This window comes from Macrobrachium nipponense, chromosome 45 (genome assembly GCF_015104395.2).
Source record: "Macrobrachium nipponense isolate FS-2020 chromosome 45, ASM1510439v2, whole genome shotgun sequence".
Classification (NCBI taxonomy): Eukaryota; Metazoa; Arthropoda; class Malacostraca; order Decapoda; family Palaemonidae; genus Macrobrachium; species Macrobrachium nipponense.
Genome location: NC_061105.1, coordinates 29,070,934 through 29,086,940, shown reverse-complemented (window position 1 = coordinate 29,086,940; position 16,007 = coordinate 29,070,934). Strand labels below are relative to the sequence as shown.

Sequence of the window (16,007 nt, the reverse complement as noted above, 5' to 3'; positions counted from 1 at the left end):
ATATATATATATATATATATATATATATATATATATATATATATATATATATATATATATATATATATATATATATATATATATGAAATATTTACTGTTAATTCTTTATGTCAACATGTACCATTGCAAATTATATAAAAATGATATTGTTATGTTACAATAAAGTTTCATACATACTTACCTGGCAGATATATACATAGCTAAGACTCCGTCGTCCCCGACAGAAATTCAAATTTTGCGCCACTCGCTACAGGTAGGTTCAGGTGATCTACCGGCCCTGCCCTGGCGGCGGGAGGACTAGGAACCATCCCCGTTTTCTATCATATTTTCTCTCTTCCACCTGTCTCCTGCGGGGAGGCTGGGTGGGCCTTTAATTGTATATATCTGCCAGGTAAGTATGTATGAAACTTTATTGTAACATAACAATATCATTTTCATACAATCAACTTACCTGTCAGATATATACATAGCTGATTGGCACCCTTCGGTGGAGGGTAAGAGACAGCTACTATATGGAATAGACAGGTAAACAACATATGTTGTAGGTATAAATAAAACCTTGGTTCCTACCTGATAGGTGGTAGACTTCGTGGGTGTTTGCCCAGTAGTCTGCATCACCTCAAGAAACTTTAGCGAGATATATGATCTATGGCCAAGAGTTCTTGTGGGTCTGCCGATGGGGTCTTATCCGCTTACTCGGCAGAGCCTAAAAGGACTTTGTCAATGGGTGCTGATCCACTTATATGACAATACACCTTATGAAGGAGCACACAACCAATCCCGACCACCTGATCCTAACCATATGTTAGAACTAAGGATTGTTACGAGTTATCCCCGAACTCGTCACAACAACCGTAACTCAAAACCACTACGCACACATACATAATTTTACCAAAAAAAATTATACTCAACTAATTGGATATGACAAGAATTCTCTTACTGAACAACATAGACGGCCGCCCGTGCGAGCCAAATCCTCCATTGTTCGAAGAGACTCTCGACCAATATCCAAAAAGAAGAACAGTATATACATTTTAAGGATTGGTGTCGGCTCCCGTACCCAGAATCGTATCTGCCGATACGATAGGACCTAGAGAAAAACACTTCTCATACGTCACACGTACGTCTTTCAAGTAATGAGATGCAAATACTGAGTTGCATCTCCAGTATGTCGTATCAATGATGTTTTTTAAGCGACATATTCTTATAAAACGAGAGAGACGTCGCAACCGCTCTTACTTCATGAGCTTTTACTCTCAGTAGTTTGTAATTGTTCGTCAGGACAGACCTTATGAGCGTCCGTAATGACGTTTCTTACAAAGAACGCCAGAGCATTCTTGGACATCAGTCTTGTGGGGTCTTTTACCGCGCACCAAAGACCTTGTCTAGAGCCTCCCAACTGACGCTTTCTCTGAAGGTAGAACTTCAGAGCTCTAACAGGGCATAGAGACCTCTCTGCTTCTCTGCCTACGAGATTCGACATTCCTTTGACTTCGAATGACTTAGGCCAAGGATTCGTGGGATTCTCGTTTTTTTTCGCTAAAAACAGGGTCTTAAACGAGCAAATAGCCGAGTCTCCCTTGAATCCTACTTTATCCTGCAGAGCTTGTAATTCACTAATTCTTTTTGCCGTAGCTAAAGATATAAGGAATAGGCATTTTCTAGTTATGTCTCTAAACGATGCCAGATGAGGAGGTTCGAATCTATCCGAAGACAGATATTTGAGGACTACGTCCAGGTTCCAGTTCGGAGGTATTGGTTCCTTAGACTTTGAAGTCTCAAAAGATCTTATGAGATCGTGGAGATCTTTGTTATTTGCCAGATCTAATCCTCTGTTCCTGAATACAGCCGAGAGCATACTCCTGTATCCCTTTATTGTGGATACGGCTAGATGAGAATTTTACTCTCAGGAATAGCAAGAAATCAGCAATTTCCGCTATAGAGGTAGAGGAGGAGGACAACTTCTTGGTTCTACACCACCTTCTAAATACCTCCCACTTCGACTGGTATACTTTCGTAGTGGAGGTTCTGCGTGCTCTCGCGATCGTCGAGCTCGCCACTTCGCGAGAAAAGCCTCTCGCTCTGACAAGTCTTTCGATAGTCGAAAGGCAGTCAGAGCGAGAGCGGGGAGGTTTTGATGGTACCTCTTGAAGTGTGGTTTGTCTGAGAAGATCCGTCCTTCTTGGTAGGGATCTTGGAAAGTCTACGATCCACTCTACCACCTCCGTGAACCATTCCTGGGCCGGCCAAAAGGGGGCTATTAACGTCATCCTCGTCTCTTTTGACGCCACAAACTTTTTCATTACCAACCCCAGGATTTTGAATGGGGGAAAAGCATAAACGTCTACTCGAGACCAGTTTAGCAGGAAGGCGTCTACCATAATTGCTCTTGGATCTTCCACGACCGAGCAAAACACTGGGAGCCTTTTTGAAATGAATGTTGCGAAGAGATCCACATGAGGAGTTTCCCCACAGAGACCAGAGATCGAGACACACTTCCTCGTGTAGAGTCCATTCTGTATGAAGGACCTGGTTCCTCCTGCTGAGCCTGTCCGCCCTCACATTCCTTACTCCCTGTACGAATCTTGTCAGCAGGGAGATGTTCCTGTGAGACGTCCAAAGTAATAGGTCTCTCGTGAGCTCGTAAAGGAACGAGGAGTGCGTCCCTCCCTGTTTCCGAATGTAGGCAAGTGCGGTGGTGTTGTCCACGTTTACTTGCACTACTTTGTTTGACACCAGAGGTTCTAGGCTCTTAAGGCCAGATGTACGGCGAAGAGCTCCTTGCAGTTTTATGTGCCAGGACACCTGTGCTGGTTCCCAGGTGCCTGACACTTCCTCTGAGCCTAATGTCGCTCCCCAACCTGTCTCCGAACGCGTCGGAGAACAACACTAGGTCTGGGTTCTGTGTTCTTAGAGAGATCCCTTTGTTCTCTTCCAGAGGTAGCAACCACCAACTGTAGGTGTGTCTTTATCTCCACTGGGATGGGAAAAACGTCCGACAGTTGTCCGGTTTTTCCAGCTCCAAGACCTCTTGAGGAAGAATTGAAGTGGACGTATATGAAGTCTTCCTAGAGGGAAGAATTGTTCCAGCGAGGAAAGCGTCCCCAGAAGGCTCAACCATTCCTCGCCGACGTTTGTTGCTTCTCTAAGAAGAGAGAGATTATCCTCAAACCTTTTGCGGTTCTCTCTTGCGAAGGGAAAAACTCGAAAACCCCGAGAATCCATCCGAATCCCAGATAGACTAGGTCTTGTCTGGGGGTCAGCTGAGACTTCTCGAGTTCACAAGCAATCCCAACGCCTTGGTCAAATCCAGAGTCAACTTTAGGTCCTCCAAGCACTGTCTCTCCGATCTGCCCTGATGAGCCAGTCGTCTAGATACATAGATACATTCACTCCTTTGAGGTGAAGAAATCTCGCCACATTCTTCATCAGGCTTGTGAAGACCTGAGGAGCTGTGGACAGGCCGAAACACAAGGCTCTGAACTGAAAGATCCTTCCCCCCGTCATGAAACGAGGTACAGTGGGGCCTCGTTATCCACGGGGGATAGGGCCCCAGAACCCCCCAACGTGATAAGTAAATACCCGTGTTATCCTGATACCCCCCTCAAAATTGCTTAAAACTGCCTACTTTAATAGTTAACCCACCCAAGACCACTATTCCAATGTTTATAACTGCCTACTTTAGTTCAAACACCAAATATGTTTTCAACTATCACCTAAAACTAAATTCAAGACAGTTTTAAAGTTATTGTACAAAATTAGCCTTAAAAATAAATGTAGTATATGTACTACTGTACATATGTAGCCTACTAGCCTAGGGATTACAGCTAGAAGCCTACATACGCATGGTGGGCCTCTTTTTTTTTACAAGGAAAGAGAGGATGAGTGGTAAGAGAACTATCAAAATATGTAAATCATATGGGTACTCACCAACAATCTATGTTGATAAAAGATGGCGACGATTTTGCAGTGCAATCCAGTAATATAATAACGATAATGCTACCAACAGTATGGCAGCGAAACATCTCTTCCCTTCGTCACAACACGTTAATACTAGTATATTCCACGTAAAAACCTTCATTCTCTGACCTTTAGGCGTCTTTCCCAATAAGAGTAAAAGAATCGGGGCTTTTGGATGCCACACAGTGTTGCTCTTGATAGATTATAAAAAGTATCGTGAATTTTTCAAAAAACGTAAGAATGTATCATCACTTTTTCCGAAAAGTATCCAAAAAAGTATCACATCATCCTGCACAAACATAAGAGAAATTTGCATGACTAAAATAATAAATACATACTCACATCAATACAGCTTTGGTCGTTCGTCTGGCAACAAACCACACAGTGACATGTTGTCTATTTTGTTAAGAATATTTGGTACAAAAACACATTTTGTCTATAATTCTAGTATTTTATTATGAACTATAAAGTATGGGTTTAGTATGTTATTATGAACTACAGGTTGCCTGATATAATAATACAATTTATAGAATTTATATAGTTGGAAATATAGGCATCAACTTGGCAACTTGCATGATGGAAATTGGCATGATTAAACATATGATCATAATTTATATTAAATTCAACAAAATATTCACCCTATATCTAATCATCACCTTATGTTCATTATGTAATACACAAGCTGCTGCTGGATAACCATTATTCATCTACCTTATGCAGGGATTGAGCTGATCGAATCATTGATTCACTTGGCTCCCATTCATAGCAATCTTTACCTCCTCCATTCCCTTTAGTCAACAAAATGCCATTTACTGATTCCGTATTCAATCTGTTCCGGACATCAGTTTTTACTAACTTCACCTGAGAGAAGATTCTTTCCACAGCGGCAGAAGAGTGCGGAAGCACCATTAAATCTAGCATAAACTGAGAAATTTTAGGGAATATATGTGTCCCATCGCTGCATTTCATTTTCCTGACCGAGCACCAAAATTCAGTGGGATCATTTGATTGACTTAATTTCTCTTGAAATGTTAATTGTCTCCACTCATCATTATACTGATCATAATGATCTTCGTCTACCAGCTGGGGATATTTAGTGAGGAGAGGAATTACACTTTTGACAGAGGCTTCTCTTACTACCACTGGATCACACGCATTTAGCAAAGGCAGTATGTCATTCATGCCTGAAAGTCTTTTACAAATTTGTCCTGCTAGTTCTATGTAAAAATTCAAGCATCTAACTCTGAACTCTGATAGCTCAGATTCCAATAATTTTCTTTATATAATTATTTCTCCGTGAAAACAATAATATAATATGATCATTTTAACTTTAATGTATAGTGGTATGAAAAATACCAGTGTGTCGTAGCGATCCGTCATCAATATAGTGGTATGAAAATACCACATGGTGTTGTAGCGATACGTAATCACGAAGTACAAATCCTTTTCCCGGACCATCCTCAAAATTTTACGACTTCAACTTCAAGATCGATATGGTGAAATATATTATATAGTCATACTTATTGTTGAAATTCACAAGTTGAACTGCAAAACATTATTATATTTTGATTGTCATGTACATATATTTTTTGCGTTTTACGGAATTTTTTTTTTTTAAATAATAGCTATTAGTGAACATATGGTATTAATTGTCCCAGTATTTTGTTATAGGTGATCTTAATTATCTCACATTCATTTAACAGTATTATAATTAATATTTATTTAAATAACCTGTAATTAATAAATAACAATAATGAAAAACATAAAGGGAAAAATGTTTTTGCTGCAGTAGTGATGTTTGTTTGATTATGCATCTGACCTCACATTTCCGAAATCAGAAAAATTCCAAAAACCGAAACATCGGAATGTGTGTACTGCATATTTTTTTTTAAACACGCACACAATGCTCTTAAAGAGGTTCTTACTACAAGAGATCACAGATCGTCGCTGTTTTGACTCGACACTCGGTTGCAAGCAATTATCAACACTAGGTAGGAGTTCATAGAGTTGAAGTTTCTGAAATCCTTCATAAATATTTAACCTAGGCTAGAAAATAAACTGTGGAGGATGAAATTTTCTGATTAGATAAAAATTAGGATTCCAAAACCTATGTTTAGGGAAATGTGCATATAAATAAGTAATGGAAAATTACAAAGGAAGAAAATAACCAATCTGCTTAGTAAAAACGTAAGAAAGTATCATATTTTTGAGAAAAAATTCCCATTTCGTATCATTCTAACCGGCGTCGTAAAAAAGTAAAATTTTTTAAAAAAGTATCAAAATGATACTTTCGTATCACAAAGAGCATCCCTGATGCCACATAATTAACTCGTTTATATGGGTACAATTTAAAGAACGCGCCGCACACCACATTTCATAACAACAACAAACAAACGTTTGTAGGCCAGTGTTGCCAACTGGGAATGGCAATTTCTTGCTAGATTTTGTTCCATAAAAGGCTAAAAAAAATCACATACCGTATATACTCGAATAACGTGCAATCTCCCATATCGTGCGACCCCTAATTTTCACCAATAAACAGTGGTTTTGTGTTTTGTCATGTATCTCATGTATCATGCAAGTTCATAAGGTTTGGTGGTCTAGCCTGCTAATGGCCGAGTCATTCAGATGTGTGCTGATGCTAGTCAATTTACGGTAATTTTCTTATTAATCTTGAGAATTGAATAGAAAATCTCAAGATTAAAAAAAATCCCAAGATAATAAAATAATTGTAAAAATAACACGCCTTGGAGTCCTTAATCATTCTCTCTCTCTCTCTCTCTCTCTCTCTCTCTCTCTCTCTCTCTCTCTCTCTCTCAGGAATAAATACGTACGTACTGTAATTTGCAGTAAATGTGTAGACATTGTGTGCGTGTTTAAAAAAATGTGCAGTACACACACATTCCGATGTTTCGGTTTTTGGAATTTTTCAGATTTCGGAAATGTGAGGTCAGATGCATAATCAAACAAACACCACTACTGCAGCAAAAACATTTTTTCCCTTTATGTTTTTCATTATTGTTATTTATTAATTACAGTTTATTTAAATAAATATTAATATAATACTGTTAAATGAATGTGAGATAATTAAGATCACCTATAATAAAATAGTGGGACAATTAATACCATATGTTCACTAATAGGTATTATTTTCAAAACAAACATTCCGTAAAACACAAAAAATATATGTACATAACAATCAAAATATAATAATGTTTTGCAGTTCAACTTGTGAATTTTAACAATAAGTATGACTATATAATATATTTTACCATATCGATCTTGAAGTTGAAGAGTCGTAAAATTCTGAGGATGGTCCGGGAAAAGGATTTGTACTTTGTGATTACGTATCGCTACAACACCATGTGGTATTTTCATACCACTATATTGATGATGCATCGCTACGACACACTGGTGTTTTTCATACCACTATACGTTAAAGTTAAAAACATGACATAGAATCAACTTTGCGACTTCGTTCACTTTGATATTTTTAACGATACAATAACCTATCATTTGTACTACTAAAACCATCTTCACATAAGTAATTTTTCGTAAGATATGTGTTGTTGCAAAAGCTAGCTTATACATAAAAGGCTTTTATAATTTAAGTCATCTTAGATATACATATGCACCCAAACTCATTGTGGGGAAATTTACTACTGTTTCCTCGGATATTGAAATACTTTAGCATCATTCAAACACTTTAATAATATAATGCATAAATACTAGGCTATACATATTTACATCGTATACAAATACTACATACAGTTTATATCACATACTTTTATATACAAAGTTAACAGTTATATACACATACTTTTATATACAAAGTTAATCATATGAGTAGTGATCAGACGACAGCTGTGCACTGGACTACGTACGTACTACTTGGAAGATAAAACGAACAAAAATTTTGTTGTTGTTAGTCGCCGGGATAGATTAACATTTTTCCAGAGATTAAAAAGCTGAATTTTGTTTTGAAGGTATGTCAACCGCGATATTATATTATTGTTTTCACGAAGGAATAATTATATAAAGAAAATTATTGAGTAATTTTTGCCGTCAGCAGTCAGAAAATCACGAACATGGTAACGTTCAAACCTAGTGCCATCCATGGCGTATGTCTATAAATAGAACAGAAGCAGAGGGCAGTCATTGGATAACAGATCTCCATGGCTACCAACCAACCAATCAGGTGTTAGTTATACTACTCTGTAATTTCTTAGAATGAACGTTTACACACACGAAGCTAACGATGATGTATGTGTTTTGCATACAGTACGTAGTTTTAGTTTTTATTATTAGTGTAAGTATTTTACTGATTTCATGAAGAATAGAATGATTCCTTCTCATTACTTTGAATGCAAAATGGCTTGAAGATTCTTCCGCAAAAAGAAGAAAAAAAAAAAAAATTCCTTAGAAGATGATACCTATTTACTAACGCGGTTGACATACCTTCAAAACAAAATTCAGCTCTTTAATCTCTGGAAAAATGTTAATCTATCCCGGCGACTAACAACAACAAAATTTTTGTTTGTTTTATCTTCCAAGTAGTACGTACGTAGTCCAGTGCACAGCTGTCGTCTGATCACTACTCATATGATTAACTTTGTATAAAAGTATGTGTATATAACTCTTAACTTTGTATATAAAAGTATGTGTATATAACTGTATGTAGTATTTGTATACGATGTAAATATGTATAGCCTAGTATTTATATTATTAAAGTGTTTGAATGATGCTAAAGTATTTCAATATCCGAGGAAACAGTAGTAAATTTCCCCACAATGAGTTTGGGTACATATGTATATCTAAGATGACTTAAATTATAAAAGCCTTTTATGTATAAGCTAGCTTTTGTAACAACACATATCTTACGAAAAATTACTTATGTGAAGATGGTTTTAGTAGTACAAATGATAGTTATTGTATCGTTAAAAATATCAAAGTGAACGAAGTCGCAAAGTCGATTCTATGTCATGTTTTTCCTAAACGCGTTGACTTAAAGGAGAACGTTATTTTGGTTGTTTTATCACTGCCACAAACCCATAACAATGCAGTGTATGTATGATAATTCTAAACTATTATTCACTACCAAAATAACGATGATATTTTGTATTGAAATTAATGTTACGTATATTCCAAACATTATTACTACGTAGCATGAATAGTACTATAAAAATTTCGAAAGATAATCTTGCTGTGAACGCTACCATAATTTGATTTTCATATACGTACGTACATTTTGTCAGCTGGCTGGCCTCGCATAGATAAAATTGATTTCACTGATATGGAATTACTCCACGAATAGCCTTTTTATGAAGTATGACGATAATAATAAGGTAAAAAATGCTTTTATGTATTTCGTTTACGCTTCGTCGCCAATAACAAACAGCAATACTTACGATAATCTATGACAAATAGCGTTTGTATGACTTCATTGTTCAGAGAAGTTATATACGAATACTGCCAAAATAATAATGAAGTTCGAATTAATTTTAGCCTTAATGTTATTACTACTGTAATTACACTACCACTACTATTAAAATTTCTAAAAGTTTATCAAAACAAAAAATGTTGCTTTGAACGCAACCGTATACATAAACCATTTTCGTACGTAAAGGTATATGCTTACATTATGTGGCTGGCCACTCCGACGATAAGTTGAGTGCAATGATGTGGAATTATTCTTCGAATAGGCTATTTATTATGAAGATATGACTATAATATATATGGTAAGAATGGTTTTATTACCTTTATTGTCAGTTAATATCATAATGTGAATGTTTGTGTACGTTGGTGGTTACCGCACTGCAACTACGCTTAGCCTACCAATGAACGTCGTACATAAACCTTGAATAGGCTATTTATTTCGAAGATAGGACAATAATATATTAGGTGAGAATGGTTTTATTACCTTTATTGTCAGTTAATATCATTATATGAGTCTTTAAATGAATGTTGGTAGTTATCGGACCACGGCCGAGGGTTAGCCTACCGAAAAACATCGCATACGCAACACAACAAACCCGTGATGCAGCGATTTATACCAGTGATGTAACATGAGGAACGGTCCAAGAAAAAACCCGTGATTAACTGGATCCGTGAATAAGCGATGCCCCACTGTACTTCTTCGATGAAGGGTGGATCGGGACGTGAAAGTAGGCGTCCTGGAGATCTAGAGACACCATCCAGTCTCCTTGTCGTAATGACGCTAGGACTGAAGCAGAAGTCTCCATGGAGAACTTCTCCTTCTGAACAAATTTGTTCAGAGAGCTGACGTCCAGTACTGGTCTCCAGCCTCCCGAGGTTTTCGCCACTAGAAAAAGGCGATTGTAAAACCCCAGGGAGTTTTGATCCAGTACTAGTTCTATCGCTCTCTTGTCCCACATTTGTTCCACCATCGATCGAAGAGTATCCCTCAGCACAGGGTCCTTGTACTTGGCTGATAGTTCCCTTGGTATTGACGTTAGGGGAGGAGTGTTCAGGAAAGGGATACGATATCCCTTCCTTATGATAGTCAATGAAGACGCGTCCGCGTCTATCAGTGTCCAGGCCTCCACGAATCCCAGGAGCCTGGCACCTACTGGTGCTTGGAGGAGAGATGTTTCATTTTCCCTTTTTAAAGGGACGAAAGGCAGACCTACCTCTCTTCTCCGGAGCCTTCCTTCTTGCGGGAGGTCTGGAGGTCGGACCACCTCGAAAGGGCTGCATTGATGTACTAGGTCCTTTCTTGTCAGATACCGAAACAGGTTTCTTCTTCCTAGCTGACTGCGTCAGAAGATCCTGAGTCGCCTTCTCAGTTAAAGAGTGAGCAACGTCCTTCACTAACTGAGAAGGGAACAAAAAGTCAGAAAGAGGCGCATACAGTAGAGCTGCCCTCTGAGCATGCGAGACTGCCTTTGTTAAGAAGGCGCCATACACCGTCCTTTTCTTTAAAAGACCTGCTCCAAATAATGAAGAGACTTCAAAAGAACCATCCTGTACCGCTTTGTCAATGCAAGACAAAATGCATAACAGGGCTTCAGGTTCGATTCCTTCTGAATCATGAGCTTTCTTGGACATCACCCCAAGGGACCAATCTAAGAAGTTGAAGACTTCCAATACATGAAAGAGTCCCTTGAGGAGATGATCCAGTTCAGAAATACTCCATGTAATTCGTGCAGAATTGAGACTTGGACGCCTTGAAGCGTCAACCAAAGTCGAAAAATCTGCCTCTGTTGTAGAAGGGAGAGCGATACCCATATTCTCTCCCGTCTTATACCATATGCCTCTTTTCCCAGCTAATCTTGCCGGAGGCATGCAAAAGACTGTCCTGACTAAGTCTTTCTTAGACTTCATCCATGAGTCTAAGGCGTGTAATGCCCGCTTCATCGAGATGGTGGGTTTCATGTTTAGAAAAGACGAGGGCTTCTTCGTCTTAGCACTGGAAAAGAGCGAGCGCGGAGAAGGAGGAGCAGCAGGAGTCAACTCGTCTCCATACTCCTCAAGAGCAGGGTAGTCAAAACCTTATAGTTGGACAAACCCTCTCTTCCATGATCTTCATCATCCGAGTTTTCCTCCAACTCGGGATTTATCTGAGTCTCGTTCTCCTTTCTGAACTTTCCTCTTCTGGAGGAGACAAACTCCTAATAGGAGAGGGGCTAAGGGAATGATACTCTTTCCTCTTTCCCGTTTTAAAAGACTTGGAAGGCGTCACAAGCTCCGTCTTCTCTTGAACTTTAGAAGACGCCTTGTATGACGCTTCCCGTTCTCCGAGCGTCATGGCTGACGTCTCTTGCTGACGTCTTGATGACGCTTCGCGCCTGGAAGACGCTCCGCTCTCTAAAGGCGTCCTACTTGGCGTCACAATATTGGATGGAGCGTCACGTCTAAGATCCGCTTTGAATGACGCTTCACTTCTAAAAGACGTCTTACGTTTCTCTGGCTTTACGAAACTCTCGTAAGCCCCCGTTCTAGCTCTCGAACTCGCAGCTTCTGCAAGACGTTTAGCAGTTTCACGTCTGTCTGACGCTTCTCTTCGAGCAGGTGAGAGAGGACGAGACTTCTTAATTGGAAGCGTCACGTCCTTCCGACGGGGCGCTAACACTCCCACAAGAGATGACAGTTGTTCCTGAACCGCCAAAATTATCTTTCTTGACGCTTCTCCCACGTCTAGTGCATGACGCCTTTCGTCATCACTCGGGGAAGAAGAATGAAGGGGTGGTACTTCCGCACCAGCGTCAGGTGACGCTGACGCCACCTTCGCTTTCTTAATAGCAGACGGAGCGTCATCTGAGAAGCGCTCTGGGCTCGAATCTATGTCGGGCTTCATATGACGCTTCAGCGGTCTCGATAAGTTCGACTCCTTCCACCCTCGTTTAGGTGAGGGAGAGGGAGAGGACGAGAAACACTCGCGAAGGACGCTTTTTCTATAGCGCCCTTGAGCCGCCTGCCATGAAGCAGAGCTAGCTGAAGGGACGTCTGACCGTTGGGGATTCCCCACGACCTCCTTAAGGCTTTCGACTTTCCTTCTCCTCTGGGCATGGGAGCTTGGAAGAGGTCTAGGCCTGGGAGCGTCGCAGGGACGATCAAACGCCCCCTCCACACTGGGAGAACTCACTTCACTGAAATGTTCACTATCACTAGCCTTACCTTTAGAGTCAGCCATCTTGGACTTCATGTCTCTAATAGTAGCTTTCAGATTGGCGATTTCCGATGCCGAATCCGAAAAAGCACTCTGAGAATGAGATATATAGGGAGAATCTACATCAGTAGGATTAGAATTATCCGTGAAAGGCTCAATAGGCCTTGAACTCACACCTTTCAGTCGTCTAACTCTATCCCTCTCTAACTTCTTCAAATAAGAAGTCAAAGTCTTCCACTCTTCTGCATTCAATCCCTCGCATTCCTTACAAGTATTAATAGCAGAACACTGAACCCCCCTACATTTACGGCATACAGTGTGAGGATCAACCGAAGCCTTCGGTATCCTCACCCTGCAGCCTACATTCACACACATTCTCACACTCACATTAGAATCAGACATACTGAGAAAAATCCAAAAGAGTTATTCCAAAAACAGTCCACAGTAGCGAATGCCAAAACACGATCCAAATACGTCACCAAAAAGCCGAAAAACGTTGATCAAATGTTGAAAAATGAATCTAAGTCAGGAGGTAATAACAACAATGTTGATACCACCGGCGACAGAGAAAATATGATAGAAAACGGGGATGGTTCCTAGTCCTGCCGCCCAGGGCAGGCCGGTAGATCACCTGACCTACCTGTAGCGAGTGGCGCGAAATTTGAATTTCTGTCGGGGACGACGGAGTCTTAGCTATGTATATATCTGACAGGTAAGTTGATTGTATGAAAATAAATATTCACATGACCAGATATGTATAATTTTACCTTCATATTTAATTTTAGTTTATATGACTTCCAAATATTTACATACAAAAATAAAAACTCAATATAAAATGCAAGTGAAAATGTCTGTAAGGTGTTTTCAATACAATAGAAAACCACTCCTCGACCACACTAGAATTCAATGTGATTGGATTTCGATGCAAAATATTCAGTAAATTTTGCATCAGAACTCAAACAAAAAACCTAAATCCGACACAATGAACCATATGATTTTTGTAAACAAAAGTGTTTCATCGCTCACTGCTAGTTAGCACTGTTGGTGGCACTGTTTAAAGCTAGCTCACTTTGGTGCTTTTGCTTTGAGCAAGTATACGCTTATACAGGAATATTTCCTTAGTTTTAGTAGCTTTCTGTACTGTACTATTTTGATTCAATCATGGATCCCAAGACAGCCATTGCAGAGAAGCAGATGAGGAAAATAGCAAGAACTACAACTGAACTTAACCCCTTCTTTACCGATAGTTTGTTTGGGGGTACACACAGTGCCACCATTCAAGACTACTGCATAGTAGCGGGTACATGAAGGTGGTACACACATACCACCAAATTCCCAAGATTCCTCATTTCAGCTCTAGACCTCCTATGATTTGGTTTGAAGGGTTTGGAGCAAAACAAACAGTATATTGGATGTGTTTCATTAAACATACCTGATTAATGGGACACTTGTGCCAGTTTGATTTGCAAATCCTTTCGATGTTAGGAGGGACACTGGACAGGCACACACTCATTTCCTCTTCAACACTCAGCAACCTAGACCTCTTCTTAGTTTTGATGTTTGTGAGTGTTAAAAATCCTAGTTCACACAGATATGAGGTTGAGAACTGCAGTAATATTTTCTGGGTTTTTAGGGCTATATGAGGGTGTTCCTTTCTAATTCTTATCCAAAAGCTTTCTAGTGACATATCCAAGTACTCCAGTTTTAGTGTGCAGTCATTACGTATGTTAATTAGTTCCTCTTCTTCAAGGATACTAAGTTGTGGTTTGCTTGAGGGATCACGGATGAAAGGATTTCTTACCCAATATTATTGATCAGCAGATATATGAGGGAAATATTTTTCAGTGTTCCATTCTAGAATTTCAAGGTGCTCCTTGATGAGTGGAATGATGTCTGTATATTTAGCTTCAGCAGTCTTTTGAAACAAATCGGCATTGCCATCACTCACCCTATCTTTCCAAAGCCTTATTTTCTCCCTTTATTTTGTCAGAGGATGTTAACATATTCTAATTTTTCCATTGGATACTAGTATTAACCTTGTTTAGATGTTCAAATATGTCCGCCAGGTAGCATAACTTTGAGCTCCAAATTTCATCAGCCAGTAGTTCACAGAATTCAGGTTTTCCCTGAAGAGTAAAGAAAACTATCATTTCCTGTCGCAGTTCATGTACTCTCGACAACACTTTGCCTCTTGATAGCCACCTAACCTCTGTATGGAGGAGAAGGCCTTCATGGGCAGATCCCTTTTCTTCACAGAGAATGGAAAACAGTCTTGTCTGCTTTGGTCTGCTCTTTATGAAGTTTACCATCTTTACAACAGTTTTAAGCACAAGCTTTAATTCCTGCCCAGGTGTCTTTGCAATAAGATTTTCACGATGTAAGAAACAATGTGTTGTAATCAACTGTGGATTTTCCTTCTGCGCTAATGGCACGAAACCTTTTACTGATCCCACCATAGATGGACAACCATCTGTGGAAATTCCCACACATAATTTCCACGTCAGTCCCATTTCTTTCAAATATTCTGCTACTAAGGAGAATATGTCCGGTCCTGAAGTTTGCATAAGTTCTTTGCAGCACAAAAATTGTTCAGTTATTTTATTATTAGCAATATATCTGATGAACAATAGTAATTGGGATTTACCTCCAATATCAGTTGACTCGTCTGCTTGCAGAGCATACATTTTATCTTTCATAAGCTCACTAACAGTCTTTTCAATGTCAGATGACATATCCTTGATTCGTCTACCAATAGTGTCGTCCGAGAGAGGTATTTTTTTTTTACTTCTTTTTCAGCCTCATCACCAAACAAAGTTTTCACTACAGCACAACAAGTTGAAAGAAAATATGACTCCGCAACTGAATGGAGTTTCATATGTTTTGCCGTCTGCTCTGCCACTATGTACATAAATAACTTGCTTTCTGTGTTTTTTCTGCTACCTTAACTTTTTTCTCAAACCTAAGCCTTTGTTGTTTGTTATCTTTCAAAAGTCTTATAAGTAATCCACAGGTTTGTGAGAGAGGTGCTTATGTTTTGCTGTTAAATGTCTTTTCATTTTCATAGGAGTCATAAATTTAAATTCATTTGACAGCACAATGCCACAAACAGCGTACTTTGGTCTTGGACCAAACTCATCATCACAGCAAGTAAACCCAAGTTCTAGATAACTCTTGTTATACAAGCGAAATGATTTACTGCGGATGTCCTTGCTGCTGTGCGTACGTGCGGAGGCCACCCTTGGACCTGAAGGACTGGGGAAAATTTCAGCTGTCACTTCACTTTCCCTGCTTGGACCTGCACAAATAATCTCACTTCGAAGCGTCACTTCACTTTCCACTATCGGATATGAACAAGAAGGCTGGCTTTCAGTGGTTAATCTTGCTTCATTTCCAATGTCTTCGACACGTATACCTTGTG

The 16,007-nt window shown here is 39.4% G+C and overlaps 1 protein-coding gene across 2 annotated transcripts in view; it reads right to left on the bottom strand.

Moving 5' to 3' along the window:
- LOC135214460 (mothers against decapentaplegic homolog 3-like) overlaps positions 1 to 16,007 on the bottom strand; it is a 397,473-nt gene that overhangs the window by 356,908 nt on the left and 24,558 nt on the right. The gene's annotated exons all lie outside the window — the stretch shown is intronic.